This window comes from Macrotis lagotis, chromosome 1 (assembly GCF_037893015.1).
Source record: "Macrotis lagotis isolate mMagLag1 chromosome 1, bilby.v1.9.chrom.fasta, whole genome shotgun sequence".
Lineage (NCBI taxonomy): Eukaryota > Metazoa > Chordata > Mammalia > Peramelemorphia > Peramelidae > Macrotis > Macrotis lagotis.
Genome location: NC_133658.1, coordinates 803,677,792 through 803,699,408, shown reverse-complemented (window position 1 = coordinate 803,699,408; position 21,617 = coordinate 803,677,792). Strand labels below are relative to the sequence as shown.

The following is a 21,617-nucleotide window of genomic DNA, read 5'->3' as shown; positions in this document are numbered from 1 at the left end:
CTATAAGAAATAAGAGAAAAATGAATAACACGAAAGAAAAAATTGTGGGCCCCAACCCATAAAAACATTGTAATGCCCCATATGAAAAATAGAAGAAGAAAAAACAGAACCTGTGACAGCATCAATAAGGCTAACTCAATTATTTCAGGTCTTGATCTTTCCCCTCAAGGTTTATTTGTTCATTTTCTATTATATCTGACTTAATTTTATCTTTATATTCTATCATCTCACAATTTTCCAAAACTGAAGTCATCTTTCCCTCAAAATATATTCATCCCCCTAATACCACCAGTTTTCCAGGCACCCAGGCTTAGAACCCTCTAATTTATCTTTGACTCCTCCATTCCTTGATCACTAAACTTGTGATTTCTTCCACAGTATCACTCCAGTCCTCCTTTTTTTCTGCTCCCACTACCACTACATTTTGTCAGGCTCTCATAATCACATACCTAAACTATGTCCTTGTCTCTCTCTTTTCATTTTCCAATCTATCCTTCACATACTGCCTGAATCATCTTCTCATGAAATAGGTATGGGGGAAGTCAGGTGACACAGTGGATAGAGCACCAATCCTGGAGTCAGGAGGAGCTGAATTCAAATGTGACCTCAGACACTTAATAATTACCTAGCTGTGTGACCTTGGGCAAGTTGACTTAACCCCATTGCCTTACAAAATTTTTTTTAAAAAAAGAAATAGGTATGATCTTGTCACTTCTCTAGCTTCCTACAGCTACAGGACAAAATTCAAACCCCATATGCAGGAATTAAAAGGATGCAACATAACTTTCTAGATCTTATCTTCCTGCTCCCCTTAATATACCCTATGTAGCTGGATTCTTTCTTTACTGTTCCCCAAACATATATGATACTATAAACTAATTGACTTAATATTAATTGTAATTAATTGTATATTAATGGATTAATCAAATCACTGCAATAATTCACTTCAATAACATATATTAAGTATCTTCTATGTGCTTATTGATAAGGAGAACAAAGTTTAAATAAGACATAGTTCCTAACCTCACTGAGTTTATAGCTAGCATGAAATCAGCATAATAGAATTCTTTGTCTACTATTTTGTTGTGCTTCTAAAAGTCGGCAAACTTCAAAGATCTATAGGTAGGCTAGGTATTTCTAAGTTAAATGACTGTGTAAACTTTGCAGCTTTCAGAGCAAACTAAGAAAAGATTTGTATAACTTTCTACAATTCACTATATATTAATATTTTACCCTCTTCTCCAAATATTCTAAAACCTCCACATGACTACTGAGAATCAGTAGTTCTATTTTGCAAACCTCTATTTATCTTGTCTACTTTGTATACCTCCATTAACCTCCCAAATGTGTATAACTTCATTTATCTTGCCTATTTGGTACTTTTCTTATTTGTCATGTTTTGTTTCTTCAAAGGAGAAATGATATATTGGGGCTGGTATGGTTTGGAGAGAAGCCGCCTCTCTTAGCAGCTGTAAGAAATAAAACAATGTCTTCATTAAGAAGAAATTAGATCACTCTAGGTAAATTCTTCACCACTGGTAATAAGTCTGCTACTTTCATATAGTACTTTGCATCACGTGAATACACTTACCTGCAGTATTGGGTATCAGAGTTATTTGTGCATATCTCTCAACTACCATACTAGGCAGAATTCAGGGACCAAGTCTTAGCAAAATTTGGTCTCTTCCAATGTTGAATTGCTTAATTAATGCTAATTGATTAAGGTGCTTAATTAATGCTAACAAATCTGAAATCAAGAGCTAGCAGTGTGTTATATATGGAAACAGGACTCAAATGTGTAATCAATAAATCTGCATTCAAATCTCAGTTCTGGGGGCAGAGCCAAGATGGTAACAAGAAAGGATCCTGTCTTAGGCCGCTCTCATAAAACTTCTAAACTAAGGACTAAATTTTCGAGAGATAGAACCCACAAAGGGACCCAGTGAGGCAGTTCTCCTACTCAAGGTAACCTGGAAAACAGCAGAAAGGCTCTACTCCCTGGGGTCGGAGGGGCAGCCTGCCAGAGGGGTGGCCCACCAGAGAGAAAGAACTTCAGCCTCCTGGAGGCAGCCCTAGGGCTCTGGGAGCCATGGCTCACAGCAGCGGGGGAGTCTCCTGAGCTACGCCCTGGGAGGACCAGACACAAATTGGGGGAATGGGGGACCTCTGCTAGAGTGAGTACTTGAAACCCAGCCCTCAGGGCACACAGCAAGCAGCTTGGTCTCCACAGCCCAGATCCAGGAAACATAAACAGGCGGAGCCAGTAAGCAGGAGCCTCCAGGGCATGAGCCCATTGAACCTAGGGAGGGGAGTGAAGAGAGACCACAGAGCTCTGTCCTCTGCCCCTGGAACAGGACTCTGGGGCTCTGACCACATTCAGATCCTGATCGAAGTCTAGGCCCCCGTGGCAGGGGGGTGGCGCTTATGGTCATTCAAAGACCAGGAGGGAGGACAGAGAGAGAGGAGGACACACTGAGACCCTTGTAGGAGTGTCCCAAAAGCTCAAGAAGCACCCTCAAAAACAGGCTTAGGCTGGGAAAATGAGCAAGCAGAGAAAAAAGAGGAACACCATTGAGAAATATTTTGCCTGTGAGCCCAAGAAGGATCAAAACACTGAGTCTGAAGATGAGGAAGCACAAGTTCCTGCATGTAAAGACTCCAAGAAAAACAGAAATTGGGCTCAGGCTATGACAAAGCTCAAAAATGACTTTGAAAATCAAATGCGGGAGTTAGAAGAAAAACTGGGAAAATAAATGAGAGAGATGCAGCAGAAAACATGAAAATGAAGTCAGTAGCTTAGTCAAGGAAATCCAAAAAAAGCTGAAGAAAATAGCATGCTAAAAACCAGCTTAGGTCAAATGGATAAAACAGTTCAAAAAGTTATTGAGGAGAAGAATGCTTTAAAAAGCAGAATTGCCCAGATAGAAAACGAGATAAGAAAGCTCTCTGAGGAAAATAAATCCTTCAGACAAAGAATAGAACTCAGGGAGATTGATGAATTTATGAGAAATCAGGACTCAATACTTCAAAACCAAAAGAAAGAAAAATTAGAAGAAAATGTGAAACATCTCATTGAAAAAACAACTGATATGGAAAACAGATTTAGGAAAGATAATTTAAAAATTATTAGAATACCTGAAAGTCATGATCAGGAAAAGAGCCTTGACATCATTTTCAAAGAATTACTACAGGAAAATTGCCCTGATATCCTAGAAGCAGAGGGAAAAATAGAAATGGAGAGAATCCACAGATCCCCCTGAGAAAGAGATGCCAAAAAACCAACCCTCTAGGAATATTGTAGCAAAGTTCTAGAACTCGCAAGTCAAAGAGAAAATATTACAAGCAGCCAGAAGGACACAATTCAAATACCGTAGAGCTGCAGTCAGGATCACACAGGACTTAGCAGCAACTACATTAAAAGCTCATAGGGCTTGGAATATAATATTCCAGAAGACAAAAGAGCTTAGAATGCAGCCAAGAATCAACTACCCAGCAAAACTGATTGTCCTCTTCCAGGGAAAAAGATGGACTTTCAATGAACCAGGAGAATTTCAAATGATCTTGTTGGAATGGCCAGAGCTGAACAGAACGTTTGATCTTCAAATACAGGACTCAGGTGAAGCATAGAGATTGGAGGAGAAGGGGAAAATATGAGGGACTTAATGATGATGAAATGCATATATTCCTGTATAGAAAAATGACACAGATAATATCTCATATAAACCTTCTCAACTAACAGAGCAGGTAGAAGGAGCTTTTACAGATGAAGCACAGGAGAAAGCTGAATTTGAAGATATAATATATTGTAAAAAATGGAATCAATAGAAAAAAGGGAAATGTAAAGGGAGAAAGAAAAAGGAGAGAGGGAGAAAAGGCCAAGATATTTCATATAATAAGATTTTTCTTTATTACAAGAAGCTATTGCAATGATATGGAAGGGGGAAGGCAAGGGGGAATGAAGGAATCTTCGCTCTCATCAGAGGTGGCTAGGAGAGGAAACAACAGATATAATCAATGGGGTATAGACATCTGGAGTAAGAAGGGGGGGATAGGGGGAAGGGGTGGGGATGTGAGTGATGGAGGAGAGGATGGACCATGGGGGGAGAGTGGTCAGATATAATGCATTTTCCTTTTTACTTCTTGCAAGGGGCTGGGATTGGATGGCCTGTCTGGGACCATAGGGCCAAGTAGATGCTGGGCCTAAGGGGTGGTATAGGGGCTTGGGGCCTCTTGGCCCCAGGGCCAGGGGTCTGTCTGCTGCATCACTCAGCTACCTTACAGCAGAGTCAGTGAAAGGAGAGAGAAAATATAGTACATAGTAGTGGAGAAATAGGAAAGGAGGTTGTTGCGATCAGCAATGGCAATGGTGGAAAAATATGGAAGTAACTTTTGTGATGGACTTATCATAAAGAATGTGATCCACCCATGACAGAGTTAGTGGTGTTGGAACACAGACTGAAGCACATTTATTATTATTACTATTATTATATTGGGGTGGGGTGCAGGGCATATGGGGCTGGGTGGCCTGCCTGGGGCTGCATAGCAGGGTGATCGTTGGGTGTCTGAATCCAGATTCGGACCCAGGTGCTCCTGGCTCAAGGGCCAGTGCTCTGTATGCCACCCAGCCACCCCTACTATTATTACTATTTTATTTTATTTTAAGTCTTTTTTTTTTTTTTTGGTTTATGCAGGGCAGTGGGGTTGGGGTGGCTTGCATGTCACACGGCTGGGTGATTGTTGGGTGTATGGGGCCGGATATGGGCTCGGGTGCTCCTGGCTCCAGGGCTGGTGCTCTGTCCACTGTGCCACCTGGCCATACATACCTACAATTATTACTATTTTTATAATTTTAACTTTAATTATTTTCTCTCCCCTTTACTATATCACTCAAGTGAGTCTATATTTTGGGGGGAGGGGGTATTTTGTTTACTCTTAAACAAGAATATTTTATTAATGTATTAAAAACATTCTACAAAATGAGAATAAATAAATATTAAATTAAAAAAAGAAATATATTTAGATAGAATGGATTTGGGAGAAATTGTTGACTTCAATAGCTCAGTTGAAGAAGACTTTCCCTCCTTGAAGGTCTACCTCCTCAAAAAAAAGGAGGTCTCTCCATCAAATTTCTCAGCACTTTGTCTTAAACTCTCCTCTATCCTAATGTCAATGTTACTTTGTATCTTTGCCCTTGTGTTCCCTTCTCCACACCCTTCGGCATCCATGAAATTATAAGCTTTTTGAGAACAGGATAGAAACTATTTGGTTTTTGTTTTGATAATTGCCAGAGCATATAACATTGTCTTGCATTTAGCAGGCTCTCTAAAATGTTGAACTGAATTGAGGTGGACTTTCAAAGGCGACTTATGGAATAGAGGGAGGTAGTGCGAACCAAGGACTAATCTTCTGCCATTCTGAAGAAGTGTTTCTTTAAAGGCTTTTATAGACTCTATTTTCACATTTTCACATCTCTATGTTAGTATGCTGTACTTGAGGTCAAGAAGATCTGGTTTCAAGTTCCCCTTCCAACACCTACAGTAGCTATGTGACCATGACATTTTATAGTAAAAGCCCAGTATCCTACAGGAAGCAATTCAGAATTTAAGGCAGGGAAGAGAAACATATATTCTCCAGCAGACATAGATGAAGGAAGCAGCTTCAAGGAGAGTGACCTCTGGCATCAAAGAATCTCATTCATTATGGATTTAAAAGACAACTAACCTCGTTGGTCAAGAATTAAATTTCAGAAAAAATCAGACCTTGAGAGTAGAGCCAAGCCACCATGAAATTATAAGCTTTTCAAGAACAGGACAGGGACTGTTTGATTTTTGTTTTGATAATTGCCAGAGAATAGCATATTTTCTTGCATTTAGCAGGTACTCTAAAATACTGAATTGAATTGAGGTGGGCAAATCACAACTTCCCAGAATCGGTTTTCTCTAATGTAAAAATAATGATGACAGTACTGTAATACCTGTCTCACAGGACTGTTTTCAGAATCAATCAACAATTATGCATATGTAATGTATATTATATATATATATATGTATGCTTATACATATCTATATCTAGATATGTACTATATATCTATCTATGTGCAGGTTGTATCCTATTAGAATGTAAGTTTCTTGAGGGCAGGGGCTTTCATTTTTGTCATTATATTCCTAGCAAATAATACATAAATGTATATATGTATACCCATGCATGGTTCAAAATAAGGGATAAATAAACTCTCTATTAGTTAATAAATGCAAGTAACTAAAAGCAAAGATATTTACTAATATGGCATAATAAAAATGGCACCTAAAAATGTTCACTCAGTTTGAACAAAGACCAAGGACTATTACTTTTAATTTAGGAAAAAAAACCTGATATCTTATTGTCTGATCTTTCTATCTCTTATAATTTATGTTTCTTCCTTAAGGATATGATTTCTCTATCACCACATTTAATTTGGATCAATGTATACCAGGGAAACAATGTAAAGACTGGCAAATTGCCTTCTGTGAGGGGGGGGGGGGTAGGAAAGTAAGATTGGGGGAAAAATTGTAAAACTCAAAATAAATAAAATCTTTATAATTCAAAAAAAACCCAAATTTCAGTTCTGCTTACTGGGTCATCTTTCAGTAACTGGATCTGACTCTCCTATAGGATGAATGAATGCGATAATCGTTGATGTATAGCCAGTTACACACATTATCTCATTTAATACCTACAAGAAGGCTATAAGGAACTATAGGTCTTATCACTATCTATTATTTTGTAGAGTCAGGAAACTAAGGATCAAAATTTCCGTAACTTGTCCATGGTCACACAATTGGGAAAGTATTTTGAAAGGGGATTTAAAGACTCCAAGACAGGGTCTCATAGATGATCTAGAGAATATCTTTTCCCAGTTTTACTTCTATGAAGGGAGAGAAAGGAAGGGAACAAATATTAATTAGGTGTCCACTCTGTGCTAAGGGCTTTTACAAATATTATCCATCTCATTGGATCCTTAAAACAACCCTGATGAGTTGTTATTATCCTCATTTTACAGTTGAGGAAACTGAGTTAGATAGAAGTTAAGTGCCACTTTCCCCAGGATCATTATTTGAACTCAGCTCTTCCTGACTCTGGACTCAGTGTTCAATCTACTATACCACTTGACCTATGAAACCTAAAAGAGAAAATCAAACTCTTAATTTATGTTAACAAACATAGCTAAATGGGGATGGAATATGAGCCTCAAAGGACCCATGTAAAGAATGGGTTGTGAGTGTACACGAGAAACCTCTAGGTACTAAGGAGTCACCAAGGAGCACATGAAAGTCCCCAAGGAAACCAAATAAAGAATGCCCACCAAGAGCATCCATCCCACAGAGACCCAGGCATGGCCATGGACTGGGTTGATAAGCAGAGAAGACACAAAGATCTCAACTAGATCACATGCTCCAGGGTTAGCAGCTCTTAGTTGATAAAAAAACTGATCCCAACAGCACAAAATGGACTTTTATTTGCAGAAGCTATATGAGGTTCTCTATACTCTGCAATGTCCAAACAAGTCTGCCCAGATGGGATCAACTGAATTAGTAAAATTACTCTGTCATGTCACGCTGATACTCCCTCCATCCTGTAAAGGCTTACTCTAACTGTACATAAATGTATATACTAAGAAATACATAGAAAAGAGATGGAGAGATGGAGAGAAATGAAGATTGGTAAGGAAATATGCAAAGAGAACTAAAAAGAGACATAAACTTTGATAATGGTTTGATCTTCAAGATATATGGGAAATTAACACAAATACAGTGTATATCAAAAGCTTTAATGTAATTTTCTGCAGTTAGGAAGGTTCTGAGAAGACAGAAACATTAATATGCTGTAGTTAGTGGAGGCATACATTGATCTGGTAATAATCTGGAATGAGAAAATGATCTGGTTTCAGAAAGAAATTTTGAATTATTCTAATTAAGTGACTAAAATATCTCATGTTTCTACCTTTTGACTTAGAGATACCAGAGAGGTCAAGGATAGAAAGAAAGGACTCCTATATAACAAAATATTTACACTAGCATTTTTGTGATAATAGAAAAGAAATGGAAACATGATAGATATCCATTAATAGGGGGATGACTAAAAAGACTACAGTACTAAAAGGTAAGAAATGATGAATATGAAGAACAATGTAAATTATGAACTTATGTGTATTCTTACAAACATAAAAAAACCAAAACTAAGAAGACTATACAGAATCACTAAAACAATGTAAATGGAAAAACAGCAAGCATGGAAACTCAGTGTAGATCAAAAAAAATTACTGAGCTTTCTCCCAAATAAGAGTTATGAAAACACATCTCCCTGCATTTTATGGGAAGACTTATATGAGCTGATAATGCAAAGTAAAGTGAGCAGAACCGGAAGAACATTGTACACAGTAATTCCAATAATGTAACAATGATCAACTGTGAAAAACTTAGCTACTTTCATCAAGACAATAATCTAAGACAATTCCAAAGGACCTATAATGAAAATACTGTCTACTTCCAGAGAGAGAATTTATGAACTCTGACTGTAGATTGAGACATACTTTTTTTTTCTTGCTTTCTTTTTTTTCCTCCACAATATGGATAAACTGAAAATATGTTTTGCATGACTTTGCATTATAACGGCTAATCCATTTCTTGGTTTCTCAGTGAGTGGATGGGAGAATTCAGGAAGAAAATTTAGAACTGAAAAGAAAAAAAATTTCAAAATGCATCTCCCTCTCTTTTCTGCAGAGGTGAGGGACTATGAAGAAGGAAGTCAGACTTGACTGGTGTGATCTCACTTTTTTTCTTCATTTCTTTTTAATTTTTTGAAATTGTTGAGTAGAGAAGTGAGAGAGATATACTGAGAAATGAAGGTGATGTAAAAGATATAAAGAATAATTCTGAAAAGAGATTAAAAAGAAATACATCAATTCAATTGAATTCAATTATGGATTTATTAAGTACCTATTGTGGGTCAGGTGCTACATTAGACAGTGGAGTATGCAGACAAAAAAGAAATAAACTTTATTAAGGAGTTGTATTCCACTAGGTGAGAGGTTGACAACATGCATACAGATAAGTAAATACAAAACACAACTGGGTAAATAAGGGCTGAAGAAGGTGACAACTGACCTAAACCTTGAAGGAAGACAGAAATTCAAAGAAACAGAAGTGGGGATAGTTTCCAAAAATAGTGGATGGATATAGGTGGCATCATAAATAGGCAGAGACAGAAAGAGCATAAAAAAAGAGACTGAAACAGAAACAGATTGGGATAGCTAGGAGGTACAGTGGATAGAGCACCAGTCCTGCAGTGAGGATGCCTCATCTCTTTGAGTACAAATCTGACCTCACACTAGCTATGTGACCCCAGGCAAGTCACTTAATGCTGCCTCAGTTTCTTCATCTGTAAAATGAATCAGAGAAGGAAATGACAAACTGCTCCAATGCCTTTGTGAAGAAAATCCCAAATGGAGTCATGAAGAATCAAACATGACTGAAAACAACTAAATAACAACAGAATCAAACATGACTGAAAACAACTAAATAACAACAAAGAGACTGAAAAAGAGTAAGGAAAGCAAAGGAGAAAAATAAGATGGACAAATGAGAGAAACAGAGATGGTGTAAGGACACTTCCCTAGTCCCTTATAGTTACCCAGTGGGTAAAGATGAAGAAATAGATAAGAAACTTTTTAGTCAAACATTTTAATATTTTTGATATTAAGGGATTCCAACAGGATAAAACTGTTCTCACTAGAACAAGCATAGTAAACAATTTTATTCTGATGTTTTTAGATGTGTGATTATATATTTAACCCTCGTTCAAAAAAATATGTTTCAGTTAGATTACAAATATGCATAAGCAAGTATCCAAGCAAGTAAATAAGTAAGTAAGGTTACAAATATATTTTTAATACCTAAACAAGTCTAAGATATGGAGAGTTTTGCTAGACAGTTGTTCCTCTTAAAAGATCCCAGGACTTTAAAGGTCAGTGAAACAAGAGTATGATGTGGCAGCCATGATAGTGAATGCAACCACATTCCATTGAAAAGGCACAAAATCCAGAAATATGGAAACGATATCCTGCTGTACTCTGTCCTGGCCAGTCTACATCTGAGGTGTACCATGCTTTAGGAAGGACAAAGAATATGAATAGTGCAGTGACCAATGATCTCTTTGGTGAGCTTATCGAGTGAAAAGAACTATTATCATCTCTATTCAGATGATCACTATTTATCCAGCCCTAATCTCCCTCCTGACCAACTGCCTATTGGACAACTCAAACTGGGATATTTTTAGAAAACTGATATTCAATGTATCACTATCTTTCACCAAAAATCTTTGTCTCTTCTGAACTTCCTTATTACTGTCAAGGGTACCACTACGCTTCCAGTCACCTGAATTTGCAACCTCAGTGGCATTCTCAACTACTCTCTCTCACTCACCATGCATGTCAAATGACTTGTCAAATCTTAGCATTTCTTTCTCTAAAATATTCTCACATGCACCTCCTTCTCTCCACTAACACAGTCGTTACATTAGTTCAGGTCTTCATTTCCTCTCTCTTGGACTATTATACAAACCTTATTATAAAAACTTATTTTGCTTGTAAGTAGATTATAAAATCTCTCTTCCCACTCTAATCCATCCTCCAATCATGTTTCTAAAGGATATTTCTGAAAGCATGGGTCTGACTATGTAACTCAACAATCTCCAGCAACTCCCTGTTATTTCCAGGATGAAATATAAAATCTTTTGTTTAGCATTTGAAGCTCTTCATGACCTGGTCCCTTCCTATTGTCATTTTCTTTCATTTTTTCTTTTGAGTTGTTTTGTACAAAATATCTAATATAAAATGTTTTACATAATTACACATTTGTATCTTATTGCTTTATCATCTCATAGAGGGAGGGGAGTGAGGAAGGGATAGAATTTGGAACTCAAAACTAAATAAAAATGTTAAAAACTGAAAAAAAATCAAAAGGAAAAATTATACAAAAAAAGAATCTCTGACTTTCTTTAAGACTCAGTTTAAATATCACATACTACAGGAGGCCTTTCCTCACCTTCCTCTCTAAGGTTACTTTCCATGTACTCTGTATTCATTTTATCTGTTCTCAAGGATATTTTCCCCATTAGAATATAAACTCCTTGATTTTTCCTTGTATCCCTCAAGCCTACTAATGTCTGGCACACAGTAAGTGCTTAAACAATTCTGGTTGACTATATAAGTGACTAAGAATGTTTAGCCTAAACATAGAGGGGGCAAGAAATTTGTCTTCAAGTGTTTGAATTTATCTCCTTTGTTCTGATTTATTCCCCCCCCCCCGTAGTCTCAGAGTTTACATTGTGCTTAGCATTTTGTAAAAGCTCAATAAATTCTGACTGATTGACTGAAGGGACTAGTAATATTTAGCCTGGGATTGAAAAGACTTAAAGGAATCCAAATATTTGTCATCAAGTATTTGGACCATTTTGTAGAAGGAGGATCATTCTTATTCAGCTCTAAATTAAGGATCAAAATTAGAAGCAATGGATGGTGAAAATGCCAAGAAGACAAATTTAGGCTCGATAGCCAGAAAAACTTCCTTACAGTTAGAAATGTCCTCAAATAGAATAGGCTGCCTCGGGGTACAGTGGACTCCTCTCTATTTGGGGTCTTTGAGCAAAGACTGGAAAACTACTTATCAGGTAATATTTTAGAGGAAATTCTTGACAAGATCTGAACTGAATGACCACTGACATTCTTTAGAAATCAATGTTCTATTGACTCCATTTTTACACCATATTTTATCTTTGAATTCAGTTTTCTTCTGTGCTTCAACTATAAAAGCTCCCTCTACCTGCTCTATTAACTGAGAAGGTTCATATATTATCAGTGTCATTTTTCTATACAGGAATACATGCAATTATTACTATTATTTTTTATTTTAATTTTTTTTCTCTCCCCTTTACTTTATCGGTCAAGCAAGTCTATATTTATGGGGGGAGGGGTATTTTGTTTACTCTTAAACAAGAATATTTTATTAATGTAAAAAATTATTTGTACAAAATGAGAATAAATATTAAAAAAAAGAAATCAATGTTCTTGTGGCAGCTAGGTGGCACAGTGGATAGAGTACCCAGTCCTGGAATGAGGAGAACCTGAGTTCAAATTGAACTTCTGACATTTAATACTGACCAACTGTGTGATCTTGGGCAAGTTACTTAACCCCACTGCCACATAAAAATCAAAGAAATCTGTGTCCTTTAGGAAGTCTGTGTGAACCTGGCATTGCTCCCTAACCCCCATGGTAAACTAATTAATGATAAGGCCATGATATGAGTTTCTTTCATTCTTAGCTTCTCTGAGTCTTATTCAAAGACCCTGAGCTCAAACTCTGTAAAGCCTCAATTTACTCCTCTGAAAAAGAAAAATAATTGTATCTGTACTCCAATCCAGATGGTTGTGAGGAAAATGTCTTATAAACCTCAAAGCATAATAGAATTTTTGTTATTATCTTACTCTTGAATGAATGAATTTTAAAAAACATTGCCTTTTCTTTAATGGCATTTCCACTAATAAAATCATATCAATTATTAATGTTGAGCCATTTGATAGTGTCAAGGACTTGGATGGCAAGAACTTTTATCCCTGGGTCATTTTCCAGGCTACATCTCACAGGGGTTGCTACCTAGATTGTTCGTATCAGGTAATAGGCTAGAAGCATCGCTGAACCCAAGGCTCTTGGGTTTCAAGAGTCCAACTGGGTTGTCTCCATCAGGGTATGTAGGGAAAAGCAGTCAAAGTGGTGGTGATGGTTTGACCTTTCTTTCCTAGCACATGCTGCCTTCTGTCTTTCAGCTAGATTGGCTTCCCTACCCTATGAATATCAGTTAGTTGACAGTTAGTAGGGATGACTGGCCCCTTCTACAAAATAGTTGCTTCCCTGGATGATGGCTGTGAGGACTGGGCTGGAAGTGGACCAGTGATGTACCACCACTCTCAGAGCTCTTGATCTTATCTGTTTATTGGTGGCATCTGTTGGTGATAATGAGGAAAGGTCCCTTTTCCACAGTGATATCTCCCCTCAATGATAGCTACTCTAGGCTGGGCTACAAGCAATATACAGTATTCCCAAGGTTCCTGGAGTAAGTGTCCTGGGAGGTCTACATCTAGGTTTGAAAGGTGATGGTGGTCACATTTTGGAAGAATTCTTTGACTGTGATTAGATCACTCCTTCCAAAATGCCCATTTAAGAAGGTTGCCCAGGCCAGCAATGTGAAGACCTGTGTAGTGACTGTGTGAGAGGAGGAAGAGATGGAAGTATGAGGAAATGTGGAGTTGAAAAAAAAAGATTTGACAACTGATTAGATATCCAATCCAATAAATATTGAGTTCCGACTATGATGAAAGATATTTACAGAGAAACCTGCCCAGTCTTGTATAAATTGATACAAAATGAAGTGAGCAGAACTTGAAGAATAATGTATATAGTAACAATAGTATAAAGACAAACAACTTTGAAAGACTTAGGAACTTTGATCAACACAAAATGACCAATCACAACTTTTAGTATTTTTATCCTGATTTTGACAAAGAGGGGTTGGTTTCAGGGTACAGAACAAAAACCCTAACAACTCTCCTGATTTCCAGTCTTGCATCAGCAACTGCCAATTGGATATCTCAAATAACACATCTTAAACTTAATACACCCCAAACTGAATTCATCTTTCCTCCCAAACTCTTCACTCTTCTTAAATTCCCTATGACTTCTGAAAATACCATTTACTCAGACACCTAGGCTCAAAAGGTAAGTATCTTCCCCAACTCCTAACTCTCCGTAAAGCTAATTTATCATTTTGACCCTCCCAACATGCCCCTTCCTCTCCTCTAATACTGCCACCAACCTTAGTGCAGGCCCTATGTCTGGATTATTGCAGTAGCCTGTTGGTGGTTCTGCCTACTTCAAGTTTCTCCTCACTCCAATGTATCATTAACTCTGCTGTCAAACTGATCTTGCTAAAAGGCAAGTTTGACCATGTCAATGCTCTATCCAATAAATTCCAGTGGCTCCCTATTACTTCCAGGATCAAACAGAAAATCCTGTTTGACTTTTAAAACCCTCCATAGAATGGCCCCTTCCAATTTTTCAGTCTTCTGACATCTCCCATTCCATATACTCTGACTCTAGAAATTAGATATTTTTGCTTGCTGTTTTTCATGCTCAGAATGCTCTCCCTTCTCAACTCCCATGTCTTGGCTTCAACGACTTCTTTCAAGTTCCAACTAAAATCCAACCTTGAGAGAGAACCCTTTCAAAATCCCCCATAATGCTAGTTAAGGTTTCCCTCAGTTGAGCATCTCCAGTTCATCAACCTATATAGAACTCAATTGTACAAAAAACATTTTTTTACATGCTGATTCTCCAAAAGACTGTAAGCTCCTTGAGACCAATGTCTGTCTTTTACCTTTTGTTGTATTCCAGCACTTAGCACAATGCCTAACACATTTGTTATTGTTGAATCCTTTTGGTCACATCTGATTCTTTGTGTCCCCATTTGGGGTTGTCTTGACAAAGATACTGTATATATTCAGATGGATACATACAGATGAGGAAACCGAGGCAAACAGGGTTAAATGATTTGACCTGGGTTACCCCATGAGTAAATGCCTGAGGCCAGATTTGAACTCCCAGAGATATCCATTGTGCCACCTAGCTGCCTGGAACATCATAATCATTTAATTGGAGTGAATGACTAATTGACTAAATAGACTTGGTCAATGCAGGAGTCTGTTTTGATTATCTACGCATATTTGTCACAAGAGTTCCTTCTCCCACCCCTTTTAGGTAGAGAGATGGGAAAGAGAATATAAATGCTTATAGTTGAAAAAAATAAGCTAAATTTAAAAAAAATTAAGGATCAACATTATGTGTGGACAATTGTCCATAAGTTGTTATGTGATATAGAATTATCCAGTTACAGTCTGGTTTATTTGTTGACCTCTCAAGGATATTTGAAGAATCTCTATTTGTAGTATGGGGATTTGTCATCTGTTAGCTATGAAAGACCACAAGCTCCTGATGTATATTTCTAGCTACCAGGACCTGTCTTGCTAAGTATTTGGTAAATGCTAAACTTTCATAGCTATTAGTGGTATCCCAGATTCCTCTAAGGTCATACTGGGGACTGAGATAGAGGAAGGGAGAAGGGAGAGAGGGAAAGACATAGCAAATACTATAAGAAAGTTTATAAATATTATCTAGTTTGAGCCTCAAAACAACCCAAGGACGTAGGAACTATTGTTACCTCAATATTACAGTTGAGGAAATTGAGGCAAACATCAGTTAAGCACATAGGTAGAAAGCCTCAGAGGCTGAATTTTAACTCATGTTTCCTTCGATTCCAGGGTCAGCACTCTATCATAGCTGCCACAGAGATGGAACCCACAACATTTAGTTATAATTCCAGTGTTCTTTGTATAACCTAGTAAGCAGCATGTATGTATGAAGGAAGCAGTGTGCTATAGTGGAAAACTTGATCTATAGACAAAAGACCTACTTTCTAATGTTTTGCTCTACTACTCATTGCCTGTGTGACTTTGGTTTACTTGGCCCCTCAGAGTTTTAATCTCTCTATTTCCCTAAGGGAGAGGACCAGAAAAGAGAGAAAGAGGAGAAAGAACAAGGGCTCTGGATCAGGTTCATTCCACATTTCAAAATAAAAGAGTCAAGAGAGAGAATGAAGAAAGGAAGGAAGAAAGGTAGTAACAGGAAACAACTTCTAAACTTCTCCAAAGTGAAAGGAGAGGGAGGGGCAAAGATGGAAGCAGAAAACTGAGAAAACTTGAGACAGGACAAAGGAAGGAAAAGGTCTGGCTCCCTTGTAGTGCCCATGGCAGTATAGATCAAAAATATGGGGAGCACAGGGTTCACAGGCACTCTCTCTGACCTGGTGACTATTTACAGTAGACTCCTTATAAGTGAAATTCAGCCACACAAAGAGAGGCCCCAGCCAGCTGGATGAATGTTGAATTGAATGAGTCACTCTTTCTGCTAAAAGAATCATGGGCAGAATGTGGAGGGAAGTCTCTCCTCAGCTTCTCCATCTCCATCCAGCTGGCCACACCCAGGTCAGCTCAAGCCAACCCTGACAAATGCTTCCATTTCACCCCTATTGAATCTCACTATGGCCGTGGGAACAGTTTTATACAGTAACCTAAGCCGGGGTTCTCCCTCATTTGCCCAGATACGCTTGGGGTCTGAGTCAGCTACTAGGAAAGGCACGCCTAATGAAAAACTCTGCACAAGGAAGCCAAAAGGCCTGGATTCTAGTAGTGGCTCTGCCACTAACATGTTGTGTGTCCCTGGCCATGATATAAATGAATATGTGTGTAAGGGCTTAACAAAAGGATTTGCTGGGTTGTTCTTGGGCAAACCTTTGAGATTGGCAAAAACTGGATGAGGATGGAGAGAGTTGAAATTAGGAGGAAACCAGCAACATAGAACTACCTCAAAACAGACTAATTCAAGGAAAACCCATACATTTTGTTTATATCCAGCCTTCACCTGATTTAGAATCATCTAGTATGACTTTGACTTTACAGACAAAGGAACCGAAGCCAAGAAGAGATGACTGATTTGTCCAAGGAGCTGGAATTCAGATTCCAAATCCAGAAGGCTTTCCATTCTTCTACAATGCCTGGAATATAGTAGGTAACTGCTAAAACTATGATTGAATCATTACAAAAGAAGTAAGCTTCTCTGGATCCAGAAGAACTGGGAAATGAGAGTGACCATGAGAACCATCTCAAACTTATCAGTGCTTTAGCTCAGGCCTCGAATGACTAATCTCCTCCCCACTGAGCAGCTTCAGCCTCCACCTGTTGAATTCCTGCCAATCCTTTAAAGGTCAACTCAAAATATATTTAGAACTCAAGGAATTCAAGAAAGTCATGTGCTCTTACCATGTCTGCACCACTCTCTCACCATTCAAATCCTACCAATCTGTCTTCTAATTCTACCTCTCTATTAGGTCACCAGTGACCTCTTAATTGCCAAATCTCAGCAGCCTTCTCTTAGTCATCCTCCATGGCCTTTCTGCAGTGTTCAACACTATCAGAGATTCTGTTCTTCTGAAAACTCTCTTCTCCCTTGGCATGAATGATTTAAATGATGAACAGACAAATGGATGGATGAATAAGTGTTCATTAAGCACTTAGAGTGTCCCAAGCATTGTGTCAAGCTCTGGAAATATAAATAAAAGCAAGACGGTTCTTGTCTTCCTAGAAGTTTACATTCTAAAAGAGGAAGACAACAGATATAGGGGAATGGAAGCCAAGGAGGAGGAGTATTTTGGGAAGGAGTATCAGAGATAATGAGGACTGGAGTCCTAGGGCAAATGATTGATATGTTCATTCCTAGGAGTGATAGAGTTGGTTTGATTACTGTAATAGAACTGGAAAAGGGGATGGAATAAGGTTTATATACATGGCAGCCTGGGATGAAAATAGTAGAAAAGTGATATGCTAGATGCCAAATACTATTCTCTCCTGGATGTTCACCTACCTGCCTCAGTCTCCTTCACTTTTTCTTTGATCCCTCTGAGTGTTGCCCAAAACTCTGTTGATTCCAATTCCTATCATCTCTCCCTTGGCCATCTCATGACTTCAATTACAATCTCAATATAGATGATTCTCCAGTCTCTATATCTGGCCTCAACTTTTCCCAAAGAGCCTCAGCTCTGCATCTACAATAGAAAGATAACAGTGTGGATATAGTGCTTGACTATATAAATTCTTTGTTTTCTGTGTGTTTTATAACTACTATATCAATTATAGAGTCTGACACACAAAAGGCATTTTACAAATGATTATGGAATTAAATGTGATTCCTTTAGAAAATGGCAATCTAAAATGCATATTGCCTTCAAATTTTTTAAAAAAGTATCTTATGTACCACATAAATTTGCTATCTCTAATATTTTATTTTTTCCTCAAGGATATTATTTCTCTCTCAACACATTCAATTTTGATCAATGTTTAGCATGGAAACAATGTAAAGACCATCAGACTGCCTTCTATGGGGGGGAAGGGAGAGTGAGCAAAAAATTTTAAAATTCAAAACCTTTACAAAAATGATAGGTAGAAACTATTATCATATATATTTGGAAAACAAATAAAATATTAGTAAAAAATAAAAAACAGCTCTTGAGATACCACCTTATACATATCAGACTGATCAATATGACAATGTTAGAGGAGATGTGGAAAAACTGGGACTCTGAAGCATTTTTGATGGAGTTGTAAATTTATTCAACTTTTCTAGAGAATAATTTGGAACAATGCCCAATGAGCAATAAAATTGTACACGCTTTGATCTAGTAATATCACTGCTATAACTATATTCCAAAGAGATCACAAGACAGGGTAAAAAAACCCCACATGTACAAAAATATTTGTAGCAGCTTTTTTGTAGTGGCAAAGAACTGGAAGTTGAGGAAGCACCTATCAACTGGGGAATGGCTGAACAAATTGTGTTATATGAATGTGATGGAGCACTATTCTTTTTTAAGACATAATGAGGAGGGGCAGCTAGGTGGCGCAATGGATAAAGCACCGGCCCTGGAGTCAGGAGTACCTGGGTTCAAATCCGGTCTCAGACGCTTAATAATTGCCTAGCTGTGTGGCCTTGGGCAAGCCACTTAACCCCGCTTGCCTTGCAAAAAAAACCTAAAAAAAATTTAAAAAATAAAAGAAAATAAGATATAATGAGGAACAGGATTTCAAATAAGCCTGGAAAGACTTGCATCAACTAAGGTTGAGAGAAGTGAGTAGGAACAGAAGAACGTGGGAGTGACAATCAACTATGATAGATTTTTCATCTCAGTAGTATCATAGAGACAACTCTAAGGAATTTGTAATAGAAAATGCCATCCATAGCTAGAGAAGGAACGATGTAGTTTGAATGCAGACCAAAGTTTACTGCTTTCAGCTTTGAAAATTTGCTTTCTTTTATGGTTTTCTTCCCTCGCAAGCTTTCTTCCCCCTTTTTGTTCTGATTCTTCTTTCACAACATGATTAATATTGTAATATATTTAACATAGTTATACATGTGGGGGGGGAAGAGGAGAGAGAAAAAATGTGAAACTCAAAACCTTAAAAAATGATTGCTGAAAACTATATTTACATGAACTTGGAAAAATAAATATATAAATTTAATATAAGAAATGTAAAAAAATAAAAGAGAATATGGCACTCTAGGAAAATCTCTAAGATTTTAAGTTGCAAAGAAATTGTCTGCTTGTATTGGAAGGGAGTTTCCTCACATAGGACTTCCCTATACCACTGGAATCCCAGGTCTGGTCCCTAAATGTACACTAAGCACCGAAAATAAATAGTGTATAATTTCACAAAATCCTAGAAACTTGAACCTAGAAGAAACCTCAAAGAGAATTCAGTTCAATCCTCCTTTGGAGAGGAATCTTCTCAGTAGCATCTAAGACAAATGGTTGAGTGTGTTTAGACACACTCAGTGACAGGGAACTCCCTCCTTTCTCGGCAACTTCTCTATCATTGGAAAGCTCCACTTGCTGGAGTCTTCTATACATTAAGCTGAAATCTACTTTCCCTCTTGGTTCACAGATACCTTTCAGGACTTCAGGGAGACTGACTACTACATTAAATTGAGAAAAGAATCTGGCAGAATTTGCTTAAAAGAAATCATGATTGACATCACATGACTACATTGGAAAAAAGTCAGAAGGGTCTGGTATCAGCATCAAGCTTTCCTAGCTATGTACCTATAAGCATGTTAACTTCCCATCTCTGGTTATAACAAAGGGCTTTGTAAAATGTGAAAGACCTAGAGAAGATCCCCTTCTCTGATTCACGCTGCCTTGCGTCAGTCCTTATTTCAGTTACCATAACTTTCCAATGTTGAGAGCCTTACATTCTTTTCTCCCCAGGAATGTCTCAAATAAGAGAGTTTTTCTACACAGTTCATATAAAAACAAAATATACAAGGCCAACCTTGACTGAAAAAGGCCATGCGGTCCTCAGTCTCTGTCCTTCCTGATCATTGTGCATTTCCTCTTCCTTTGTCATTGCTTCCCCAGCAAACCATATTTTCAGGAAAGTATGATAAATTTAGTATCTCTCATTTATATTGAAATTTACAGAATCAGGTACTCTTGTGGTTAAAAGGGTAGAGATAGATCAATTAATCCTGAGTTTCTTAACTTGGGGATTCATGAAATTAGTTTGTAATATTTTTATAATTGTATTTAAACTATAATTAGCTTTCCTTGTATTCTTATATCTTACACATTTAAAAACATTATCCTGAGAAGGAAGTCCATAGGCTTTAACAGTCTGTCAAAAGGGTTCTTGAGACAAAAAAAGATTAAGAATTCTGAATTCCTCTCTATAACTTCCCCATGTAATTAATATGGATCTATGTTTATCATGATTATATATGTGGAGCCTATATTAGATTGCTTTCTGTCATTTTTGCCTGCTTTATGACTTTCAATGATGGGGCATCCACTAACCCCTGAAGCAGCCCAGTCTTTTGTACAATTCTGATTATGAAGTTTTCCCTATAGTGAAGGTAAGATCTACCCTCTCCAAAATTCATCCACTGCTGGGAAGTGGCCTGCCTAAATGCATAGATTTTCCAAAGAATTATCACATCTATGATCCCATTACCATCTATGATTTGGCAGGCTAGAATTATCCCTATGTTAAAGACAAGGAAATCTGAATCCAAAGAAAGGAACTCATGCAGGGTCATCAGCTAATAACTGCTCAATGCTGGGACTTCAAGTCAAGCAGCCTGACCGCAGATCAGAGCATTCTTTTCCCCTATAGCATAGCTGCCTCTCTAACCCATTCTTTTGAAAGTTCCATCTTTAGGCCAAGAGGATACAAGTCTTCTGACCTTGAGGGGACCCTAGGTCTGGATCTGATCTAAGTTGAATGTTTAATTTGGCAGTTAGGGGAAAGTCACTTTCAAGAATTTGAAAAGAAGTTGTTTCTGAAGGGCCCCAGATGGCCATGAGTCATTTACCTGGCCCATCCTCTCCATTGGGTCACTTGGCTCTGGCTGATCCCAGTTTCCTGAAAAGGTTCATTCTTCTCCTTCTTTACAAATGGAATAGTTTTTATCATTTTGAAAGCACATACTACACCATGTTAGACCATCATACCACCTCCAGTCTTCCCTGAAGCCAATCTACCTGGTTCTCCCTCTATATATGCCCATGCTGTTTCCGAAGCCTACAATGTCCCCTCTCCTGTCTACCTGATGAATTTCTGATCTCTACCCTATGCCCACTCCAAATCAAGTAGGAATAGAGTGAGATAGATAGAGAAATAGATGGATGGATGGATAGATAGATAGATAGATAGATAGATAGATGATAGATAGATAGATCATACTGGACTAAGCACTTACAAATGTACCAACCACTGTTTTTATTTTTGTACCTTAATGCCCAATACAGTGTTTGGTAAATAGTAGATGCTTAATACAGATTTATTTCAAGGATCATAGATTTAAAGACAGAAGGACCTCAGAAGACTTGAAATGAACTGAATCAAATGTTTAACCCTTTTAAGG

General features: G+C 37.7%; 1 protein-coding gene across 4 annotated transcripts in view; it reads right to left on the bottom strand.

Moving 5' to 3' along the window:
- Positions 1–21,617, bottom strand: part of CAPN5 (calpain 5) — a 157,631-nt gene that overhangs the window by 65,330 nt on the left and 70,684 nt on the right. The gene's annotated exons all lie outside the window — the stretch shown is intronic.